This window comes from Salmo salar, chromosome ssa03 (genome assembly GCF_905237065.1).
Source record: "Salmo salar chromosome ssa03, Ssal_v3.1, whole genome shotgun sequence".
NCBI classification, from domain to species: Eukaryota; Metazoa; Chordata; class Actinopteri; order Salmoniformes; family Salmonidae; genus Salmo; species Salmo salar.
The window spans coordinates 101,835,668-101,847,287 of NC_059444.1; positions in this window are offsets into that span (position 1 = coordinate 101,835,668).

An 11,620-nucleotide genomic window follows, 5' to 3' on the forward strand; every position below is an offset into this window, starting at 1 on the left:
GTTGTTTTCTAGTTTTGTATTTCTATGTTGGGTTTTGTTTGGGATGATCTCCAATTAGAGGCAGCTTTTCATCATTGTCTCTAATTGGAGACCATACTTAAGTAGGTGTTTTTCCGAACTGGTTTTGTGGGAGATTGTTTTTGAGTAGTGTATATTTCACCTCTGCGTCACGGTTTGTTGTTTTTTTGTTCTTTAGTTTATGTGTATGTATTGAATAGTTTCACAGTTCAATAAAATATGTGGAACGATAATCACTCTGCACTTTGGTCCGCTCCTCTCTAAGACAAACGTGACAGAATCTCCCACCACCAAAGGACCAAGCAACGTGATATGGACCTGTGGACTATTGCGGAGATTAGGAGGAGTATATCCAGGGCTTTGGAGGAATTAGGGGCAGGAGAAAAGCGCCTCCCATGAGAACAGGTGGAGGCAGCGAGAGCGCGGCAACAAGGGAAGCACGAGAGGCAGACCCCCCCCCCCAAAAAAATTGGGGGGCACACGGGAGATTGGCACAGTCAGGTTGGAGACCTGAGCCAGCTCCTCATGCTTACCGTGGGGAGCGAGTGACTGAGCAAGCACCCTGTTATGCGGTGATGCGCACTGTGTCGCCAGTGCGCATTCACAGCCCGGTGAGCTCTGTGCCTGCCCCACGTACCAGGCCTCCAGTGAGTCTATCCAGCCTGGTACGCCCTGTTCCTGCTCCTTGCACTTGCCCTGAGGTGCGTGTCACCAGTCGGGCGCCACCTGTTCCAGCCCCACGCATCAGGTCTCTAGTGCGCCTGCCCAGTCCGGTGTGTCTTGTTCCTGCTCCTCGCCCTGAGGTGTGTGTTACCAGTCTGGCGCCACCTGTTCCAGCCCCACGCATCAGGCCTCCAGTACGCCTTCCCAGTCCAGAGCTTCTGGCAACGTCCCCCAGTCCGGAGCCTCCAGCGACGTTCCCCAGTCCGGTGAGACCTGTTCCGGCTCCACGTAAAAAGCCTCCAGTGATGATCCATGGTCCGAAGCCTCCAATGATGATCCATGGCACGAAGCCTCCAGTGATGATCCATGGCACGAAGCCTCCAGTGATGATCCATGGCCCGGAGTCTCCAGTGATAATCCATGGCAAGAAGCCTGTAGGGATGATCCATGGCCCGGAGCCTCCAGTGATGATCCATGGCACGAAGCCTCCAGTGATGATCCATGGCCCGGAGCCTCCAGTGATGATCCATGGCACGGAGCCTCCAGTGATAATCCATGGCCCAGAGCCTCCAGTGATGATCCATGGCACGGAGCCTCCAGTGGTGATCCACGGCACGGAGCCTGCAATGATGATCCATGGCGCGGAGCCTGCAGCGATGGCCCGCAGTCCGGAACCTCCTGAGATGGCCCGCTGTCCAGAGTCTTCAGCGACGGTCCGCAGTCCAGAACCTCCGGTGATGATCCAAGATCCGGTGACACAAAAGCAGAGGGATCAGCGGGCAGAGAGGGGGTTACGCCCCGAACTGGAGCCGCCGCCTCTGCTGGAGGATCCGCGGGATGAGAAGGTTCTGCGTACTGCATCAGAGCCGCCATAGACATTAGTCACCCTCCCTAACCCTCCCTTTTTTTTTTTTTTTTTTTTAGGTGCATCCGGACCTTTGGGGGGGGGGTACTATCACGTCCTGACCATAGAAAGCTGTTCTTTTCTATGGTAGAGTAGGTCAGGGCGTGACAGGGGGTTTTCTAGTTTAGTTTTTCTATGTTGTTTTCTAGTTTTGTATTTCTATGTTTGGTTTTGTTTGGGATGATCTCCAATTAGAGGCAGCTGGTCATCGTTGCCTCTAATTGGAGATCATACTTAAGTAGGTGTTTTTCCCACCTGGGTTTGTGGGAGATTGTTTTTGAGTAGTGTATGTTTCACCTCTGCATCACGGTTTGTTGTTAGTTTATGTGTTTAGTTTATGTGTATGTATTGCATAGTTTCACAGTTCAATAAAATATGTGGAACGATAATCACGCTGCCCTTTGGTCCGCTCCTCTCTATGACAACCGTGACACCCGAAGCCAAATCTAGTTGACAAACCCTGTTTTATAGTATGTCATGGCCTTTTCTGGCCAACTGCTGTTATGTTTATGATATACTATGGTGTTGTTGACAAACCCTGTTTTATAGTATGTCATGGCCTTTACTGGCCAACTGCTGTTATGTTTATGATATACTATGGTGTTGTGTCGCTAGACTTTGACCAGATATTATTGCATTCAAAGATCAACTGTACCTAGAACATAGATACAGAGCCACTTGTTATCAGGAAGCTGCTCTCTCAGCACAACGGAAAATATCTCAATGACTTGACATGTTCTGGTTGTGAATTCAGGCTACAAGGTAAGAATCTTCCCAGGGATTATTGTAAAGTGTGTAGAGAAATTAAATGTATGGTGTTATTTTAGTATAGTGACTGACAGTAAAACACTCAGATCTAACAGTCCATTTCACCTGGGACAGTTATGTGACAGTTCAATCATACAAAATGGCGCTAACTGGCCGTAGGCAAGTCAAATTCAAAAACATATTGTTCATATATCGTATTATATGATTTGTTTATTGTGGTTATTTTACAATTTGTAAAATTTTTAATGTATCATAGTTCTAAATCATCTTACAGAATATCAGAATATTTGTTGTTTTCTAAACTACAATGAGCTCCTGCTTCCTGTGTAATTTGGTATGAAACCACTAAACATAATTTTCTTAACATTGTTATTATGAACTGAATTCAGTAACAGCATAATAATATCATACCTGTTAAACAAAGCAACACACTAGAATGAGAGAAATTATTAAAAGAGAAAGTGAGACATTATTATTATTATTATTATTAGTTATTATCTATTATTATCTATTAATTAAATCACCTGACTGTTTGGATGTGTCTGTTAGTAAATGTTTAAAATAGAACAATTGACCTTCAAGAATTAGCTGTTACTGTGTTAACCACAACCAACATGCTGGATCTCTGTTTAGTTGTCACTGTGTTAACCACAACCAACATGCTGGATCTCTGTTTAGTTGTCACTGTGTTAACCACAACCAACATGCTGGATCTCTGTTTAGTTGTCACTGTGTTAACCACAACCAACATGCTGGATCTCTGTTTAGTTGTCACTGTGTTAACCACAACCAACATGCTGGATCTCTGTTTAGTTGTCACTGTGTTAACCACAACCAACATGCTGGATCTCTGTTTAGTTGTCACTGTGTTAACCACAACCAACATGCTGGATCTCTGTTTAGTTGTCACTGTGTTAACCAACATGCTGGATCTCTGTTTAGGGGTCAGTGCTCTAAAATGAGTCTCTCTGGGAAGAGAGAGGAGGGGGGCCCCGCCTCTAAAATGCATCTCTCTGGGGAGAGAGAGGAGGGGGACCCTACCTCTAAAATGCATCTCTCTGGGGGACATGACACCAATGCTAAGAGGTAAGATGACAATTTTATGAATAATTTATTAAGTTTATTTCGAAAATAAATAGCTATTTTAGATGAATGCACTTACTGTAAATCTCTCTGGATAAGAGCATCTGCTAAATCAGGGGTTCTCAATCCGGGGTCTGTGGAGGTACTGCAGGGGCTCCACGGCACCCTGACTGTACTCGTTGCAATGTAAGACATTTGATAGAATTTTCACATGACACGACCACTTTGCCTACTCTTAATTATTGCCTAATATAATGGAATGCATAGTTTTTTTTTTACCAATTCTGATCGTTGTTACAAGCAGAATTTTGACAATATAACCATTATATCAACACACTCTTCACACAACGTTTAACAACTACAAATATATTTGGCGTAGTAGGCATCAAGTCCCTTGTTAATAATGTTGCCTACAACGTTGCATACAATGTTCATTTTCATCGAACACAGATTACGCCCGAGATGCCTTCAATTTGCCTAATTTATAGCCATGCCCAATTTAAGATTGTTTTTTAACAACGTGATGTTGCGCTCCAAAGGGATAACTTGAAATAACATGATGTAGATAATTAAATAATCAAAAGATAAACGTGTTAATTTTACACTCTTAGAAAAGAAGGTTCCTTATTGAACCAAAAAGGCTTCTATCACTTCCTTAATATATGGAACCACTAAAAGTTATATATATTTGGGTTCAGTGAAGAAGAACCTCTAGAGTTCTGATCAACGAAAGGTGAACGTTTTGAGGATGTGAACCCAGCAGACCTCCAGGGGTCAGATCAATTCCTCACGTTTTTTCCAGCGCCCGGCCCGGGATATAAACCAGCCACCTTTGGACCACAGGTCCAACTCCTGCCACAGCTCCAACTCCTTAGCCGCTGGACGAAAACCTGAGTTAATCTTGAGAAATTAGCATAAATTAATCTGCCAAAATGAAGACAAAACGCTTTGGAGACATACATGGTATCACTTGTTATACATAAGTATTATACATAAATCATTGCCAAAAGCACAAGACATATATTATTTATGGATTGACCATATAGAGATATAAAACATTATTTTTAACTACTGCAAAGCAATTACATGTGGCTCAGGAACCACTGACTCGCTGCATTATTCTATTGTATTATCAAGACACCTGCTGTTAACTCTTAACTACTTAGGACAGCTCACGAGGTGTTCTAAATATCTGCCGACTAGGTGGGACTAGAGACTTCATGCATAGCTTTAATTTATACCCATAAGTGTAAAATGTCTTTATTCTCAGTACTTATACGACCAATTTTCTACTCTGAGACGCTTTGTGGACATGGGCCTAGATCTGAAAATATTGTTATAAAAAAACGTAGAATGTTTGTTTAACATAATAATAAAAAATGAATATTACTAATTTAACCCACTGTAAACATTGGGTTTAGTTGATTGTGTTGCACTGCTCATGTCCACGTTCTGAAACTGCCCGCATCCCTGTACAGAAACAGATCTGTCCGCGTCCACGTACGGTGTGGCGCCAAGCATATTGTCCGGTTACGCGCAGAGTGGGCTGAGGTGATCTTGGGGAATAACGACAGAGTTTGTTACAGTGTTGAAACGCCGAAGTTTTATTGTTCAATTTCCTTTTTGCTTTACGGTCAGGGACCGTATGAGTGTAGCCAGATCCTTTTCACTTGCTATCCTTGTTTCATTTTGTGGTTCACTGGATTCGTCGTCATCATCGAGATGAGGGACAGACGAACGTCCTGCTAGCTAGCCAAGCTAGTCGGTACAGCTAGGTAAGCTAGCTAGCTACTCTACCAGCAGGGTCCTAGTTATCCTAGCTTGTTGGTACAGTTAGGTAAGCTAGCTAGCTACTCTACCAGCAGCATCCTAGTTATCCTAGCTAGTCGGTACAGCTAGGTAAGCTAGCTAGATACTCTACCAGCAGCATCCTAGTTATCCTATCTAGTCGGTACAGCTAGGTAAGCTAGCTAGCTACTCTACCAGCAGCATCCTAGTTATCCTAGCTAGGTAAGCTAGCTAGCTACTCTACCAGCAGCATCCTAGTTATCCTAGCTAGTCGGTACAGCTAGGTAAGCTAGCTAGCTACTCTACCAGTAGCATCCTAGTTATCCTAGCTAGTCGGTACAGCTAGGTAAGCTAGCTAGCTACTCTACCAGCAGCATCCTAGTTATCCTAGCTAGTCGGTACAGCTTGGTAAGCTAGCTAGATACTCTACCAGCAGCATCCTAGCTAGTCGGTACAGCTAGGTAAGCTAGCTAGCTACTCTACCAGCAGCATCCTAGTTATCCTAGCTAGTCGGGTACAGCTAGGTAAGCTAGCTAGATACTCTACCTGCAGCATCCTAGTTATCGTAGCTAGTCTTTACAGCTAGGTAAGTTAGCTAGCTACTCTACCAGCAGCATCCTAGTTATCCAAGCTAGTCGGTACAGCTCGGTAAGCTAGCTAGCTATTCTACCAGCAGCATCCTAGTTATCCTAGCTAGTCGGTACAGCTCGGTAAGCTAGCTAGCTAGCTACTCTACCAGCAGCATCCTAGTTATCCTAGCTAGTCGGAACAGCTAGGTAAGCTAGCTAGCTACTCTACCAGCAGCATCCTAGTTATCCTATCCTCCTTCTCTCGTTGACTGATGCTGGCTACCTCTGTCCGGTTCTCCTCTCTTCACTAGATGGACGGTAACTTTAATGTTTAACCCCTCTGTGTCCAGGACCAAACTTTTGAATATTATTTTCAGGGCGCCTCAAGTAGGCTGGACATATTCCATTTTTAACAATGTTTTTTTTCTGATGAAAACTAGTTAATTACATGGAGCCCAATTTCATAACATTACCTTATGTCCCTAGTAAGTAGTTCATTCCATCCACAAGAAGGCGTAGTGCTGACACAAGCTTTTTGGCGGGGCTGAGAATCTCTACTTTTCTAGGCTACCGCAGGTTAGAGCGCTGGACTTGTAACCGAAAGGAAAGGTTGGTAGATTGAATCCCTGAGCTGACAAGGAAAAAAAAATCTGTCTTTCTGCCACTGAACAAGGCAGTTAACCCACTGTTCCTAGGCCATCATTGTAAATAAGAATTTGTTCTTAACTGACTTGCCTAGTTAAATAAAGGTAAAATTATCTAATGTAAAAAACACTATTTCAAATGTTGCTACATACGACCGAATTGAGACGGTCGGTCACATTTGACTGTAAAACCTAGCAGTACTACTGATTTCTCTGACAGTGAGGCAGAGATATATTATTACTGTGTATGTAGCATTTAGAAAAAAACATGATTATTTGTCTCTGAAATGAAACCATCAAGTGATAGATTTTAAACAAATACATGTCTGTCATTGAACAACCCCATGCCATGATTAGATTGTCATAATTACAGCGGTGTTGAAGAGACCAAACTGCAGCAGGTGAAATGTAGATACTCATCTTTTTAATATATAAGAGCAAAGTATCCACGGGAAAAAATAATAAACAACAACAAAAACAAACGACTAACAGGCTACGTACCAAAAGACTATCACTATCTAACAGTAGCCTATCACTATCTAGCAGTAGCCTAGCACTATCTAACAGGAGCCTAGCACTATCTAGCAGTAGCCTAGCACTATCTAACAGGAGCCTATCACTATCTAGCAGTAGCCTATCACTATCTAGCAGTAGCCTATCACTATCTAACAGGAGCCTATCACTATCTAGCAGTAGCCTATCACTATCTAACAGTAGACTATCACTATCTAACAGTAGCCTATCACTATCTAACAGGAGCCTATCACTATCTAACAGTAGCCTATCACTATCTAACAGGAGCCTATCACTATCTAGCAGGAGCCTATCACTATCTAACAGGAGCCTAGCACTATCTAACAGGAGCCTATCACTATCTAGCAGTAGCCTATCACTATCTAACAGGAGCCTATCACTATCTAACAGGAGCCTATCACTATCTAGCAGTAGCCTATCACTATCTAACAGGAGCCTATCACTATCTAGCAGTAGCCTAGCACTATCTAACAGGAGCCTATCACTATCTAACAGTAACCTATCACTCGTTTTTATGTTTAACTTTAAATCAGTTAACGGTGTATCAATGAAAATCTGATACAGAGTGGAATGTACTGTTGACCAACCCATATATTTCAGCAGGGAAGTGTTCCTCACACCATCATTTCAAATGGTAGGACATGTGTCCTGTTGAAGCTAACTGGCTGATGGTAGGACATGTGTCCTGTTGAAGCTAACTGGCTGATGGTAGGACATGTGTCCTGTTGAAGCTTACTGGCTGATGGTAGGACATGTGTCCTGTTGAAGCTTACTGGCTGATGGTAGGACATGTGTCCTGTTGAAGTAAACTGGCTGATGGTAGGACATGTGTCCTGTTAAAGCTAACTGGCTGATGGTAGGACATGTGTCCTGTTGAACCTTACTGGCTGATGGTAGGACATGTGTCCTGTTGAAGCTTACTGGCTGATGGTAGGACATGTGTCCTGTTGAAGCTTACTGGCTGATGGTAGGACATGTGTCCTGTTGAAGCTAACTGGCTGATGAAGTACAATAACCTAGTATGCCTATTTACAGCAGCATATTAGTAACGGTTGTTGCTGTGTTGAATGGACCAAACTGCAGACGGAATGTGGATACTCATCTTTTTAATATATACGAGCAAAGCATCCACAGGAAAAACAATAACTACTAACTACAGGCTAACAGGCTACATACAAACAAAAGACTAGCGGTGTTAGCACAACCACCCACAAACCCAAGTGACAAACATACTCCTAATTATATGACTCCCAATCAGGAACAATGATCACCAGCTGTCCCTGTTCGGGAGCCACACAGACCCACATAGAAATACAACACCCAGAACACACATACAGACATACTCTGCCACGTCCTGACCAAAACTACACAACACCCTCTGCTGGTCAGGACGTGACAGTACTTCCCTAAAGGTGCATACCCCGAATGCACCTAAAAAGAAACCACAAAATCCCCCAAAACCACAAGAAAAACAAATACAAATACCCCCTAAACAATAAGGGAGGGAAGGGAGGGTGGCTGCCGTCAACAACGGCACTGTGCTACACCCTCCCTCCCCAACTATCCTGGAGGTGGCTCTGGTTCCGGCCTCCTGCCCTCCAGGTTGTAGGCAGACTCATTGGGGTCCGGGTTGTAGACAGGCTCAATCCGTTGTGGATCGTGGGCAGGTTCCTTCATTTCCACGCTGTAGGCAGACTCATTCAATACACAGTCACATTCAGTTCTGAGTCGCAGGTAGACTCCTTCAGTTCCGGGTCGCAGGCAGACTCCCTCGGTTCCGGGTCGCAGGCAGACTCCCTCGGTTCCGGGTCGCAGGCAGACTCCCTCGGTTCCGGGTCGCAGGCAGTCTCCCTCGGTTCCGGGTCGCAGGCAGTCTCCCTCGGTTCCGGACTAGACACTGGTGCCGGATACTCTGGACTGCACACTGGTGCCGGATACTCTGGACTGCACACTGGTGCCGGATACTCTGGACTGCACACTGGTGCCGGATACTCTGGACTGCACACTGGTGCCGGATACTCTGGACTGCACACTGGTGCCGGGCTCTTGAGGCTGGGCCGACGCACTGGAAGCCTGGTGCGTGGGGCTGGTAGAGGTGGTACCAGGCTGAAGACACGCACCCTAGGGCTAGTGCGAGGAGCGGGAACAGGCTGAATAGGACTAGGCCAACTCATGGGAAGCTTGGTCCGGGTTGCTGGTACTGGTCGTGCCAGACTGGAGGAACTCACTTCTGAGATAGCACGAGAGGCAGGAACCGGATAGACTGGGCCATGGAGGCGCACAGGTGGCCGTGACCGCACCACCTGCACAACCCATCCTGGCTGGATGGAACTAACAGCCCTGTACGAGCGGGGTGCTGGTACAGGGCGAACTGGGCTGTGCAGGGGCCTGATGGTTGGTGTGCATAGAGCGGGAGTAGGGTAGCCTGGTCCTAGGAGGCGTACCGGCGACCAGACGCGCTGCGCAGGCATCCTCCTACCAGGCTGGATGCCCACTCTAGCACGGCATCTGCGAGGGGCTGGAATGGCGCGCACCGGACTGTGCGTGCGTATGGGCGAGAGAGTGCGCACCTCAGCGAAACACGGCGCCCTCCACTCCATACGCTCCTCCATGTACTCACGGGTAGCTGGCTTATGGCTCTTCCTAGGCCTAGCCAAACTACCCGTGTGCCCCCCAAAAAAAATTATTGGGGGTGCATCTCCGGCTACCTCGCCAGTCATGTACCCCGGTAGCGTTCCCCGGTCCTCACCAGCCTTTCGCCACGGGCCCTCTCCGGCCAGAATCTGTTCCCAAGTCCATTTCTCACAAGTGTCCATGTCGAAGTCTATTTCCTCAGAATAGTCCATATATTCAGCGTCCTGCTCCCTTTTCCGCTGCTTGGTCTTGTTGTGGTGGGTGGTTCTGTCATAATTACAGCCATGTTGAAGAGACCAAACTGCAGTAAGTGAAATGTAGATACTCATCTTTTTAATATATAAGAGCAAAGTATCCACGGGGAAAAAACAATAAACAGAATGACTAATAACATGCTACGTACATCCCAAAAGACTAGCAGTGTCAGCACAACCACCCACAAACCCAAGTGACAAACATACTCCTAATTATATGACTCCCAATCAGGAACAACGATCACCAGCTGTCCCTGATCGGGAGCCATACAGACCCACATAGAAATACAACACCCAGAACACACATACACAGACATACTCTGCCACGTCCTAACCAAAACTACACAACACCCTCTGCTGGTCAGGACGTGACATAGATAGTGAAAAAACACACCAATCTCTTTCATAATTTCTTTAAACAATAAAAGCTAATTAAAGAACATTTCTGAAAATGGATATATAGCGTTTTGGAATGAACCTCTTCTTATGTTTCCCCATCTGAGCTCAGAGTAGATGAGAGATGTGATGTTTGTCTCTGTTGTGTTGAAGCCCAATCAAGCAGGAGAGACCAGCCTCCCCTGTACCCAGCTGTGTGTCCATGAAGAGTGACCGGTCTATGCTGCAACCTATAGCGTTTAGAGAGGGAGACTTTTCTACTGAACAAAGGTAAGAAGAACTCATGGGTCATGGTCAGTGAGTTAAAAAACACTCTCTCTAGTCATTTCTCCCATTTCTCCCATTATTTTTGTTGTTTTCATAATCCATCGGCTAATCCTTTTGTCCATTTTCATAGTCCTAAAACAATATTAAACAAACACAACATTCCCTCCCTGTGTGTGTGTGTGTGTGTGTGAGACAAACAGTGACACATTTTATTATTATTATTATTGACAGTTAACATAGAGATGAAATGTCACAACTACATGTTCATGTGATGCATTAAATCACCTGACAGTTTCTATGTCTGTTAGTAAATATTTTATTTCTCAAAGAGATAATGAACACATGAGAACAATTGACATTAAAGAATTACTGTGTTAACCACAACCAACATGCTGGATCTCTGTTTAGTTGTCACTGTGTTAACCACAACCAACATGCTGGATCTCTGTTTAGTTGTTACTGTGTTAACCACAACCAATATGCTGGATCTCTGTTTAGTTGTCACTGTGTTGACCACAACCAACATGCTGGATCTCTGTTTAGTTGTCACTGTGTTAACCACAACCAACATGCTGGATCTCTGTTTAGTTGTCACTGTGTTAACCCCAACCAACATGCTGGATCTCTGTTTAGTTGTCACTGTGTTAACCACAACCAACATGCTGGATCTCTGTTTAGTTGTCACTGTGTTGACCACAACCAACATGCTGGATCTCTGTTTAGTTGTCACTGTGTTGACCACAACCAACATGCTGGATCTCTGTTTAGTTGTCACTGTGTTGACCACAACCAACATGCTGGATCTCTGTTTAGTTGTCACTGTGTTGACCACAACCAACATGCTGGATCTCTGTTTAGTTGTCACTGTGTTAACCACAACCAACATGCTGGATCTCTGTTTAGTTGTCACTGTGTTAACCACAACCAACATGCTGGATCTCTGTTTAGTTGTCACTGTGTTGACCACAACCAACATGCTGGATCTCTGTTTAGTTGTCACTGTGTTGACCACAACCAACATGCTGGATCTCTGTTTAGTTGTCACTGTGTTAACCACAACCAACATGCTGGATCTCTGTTTAGTTGTCACTGTGTTGA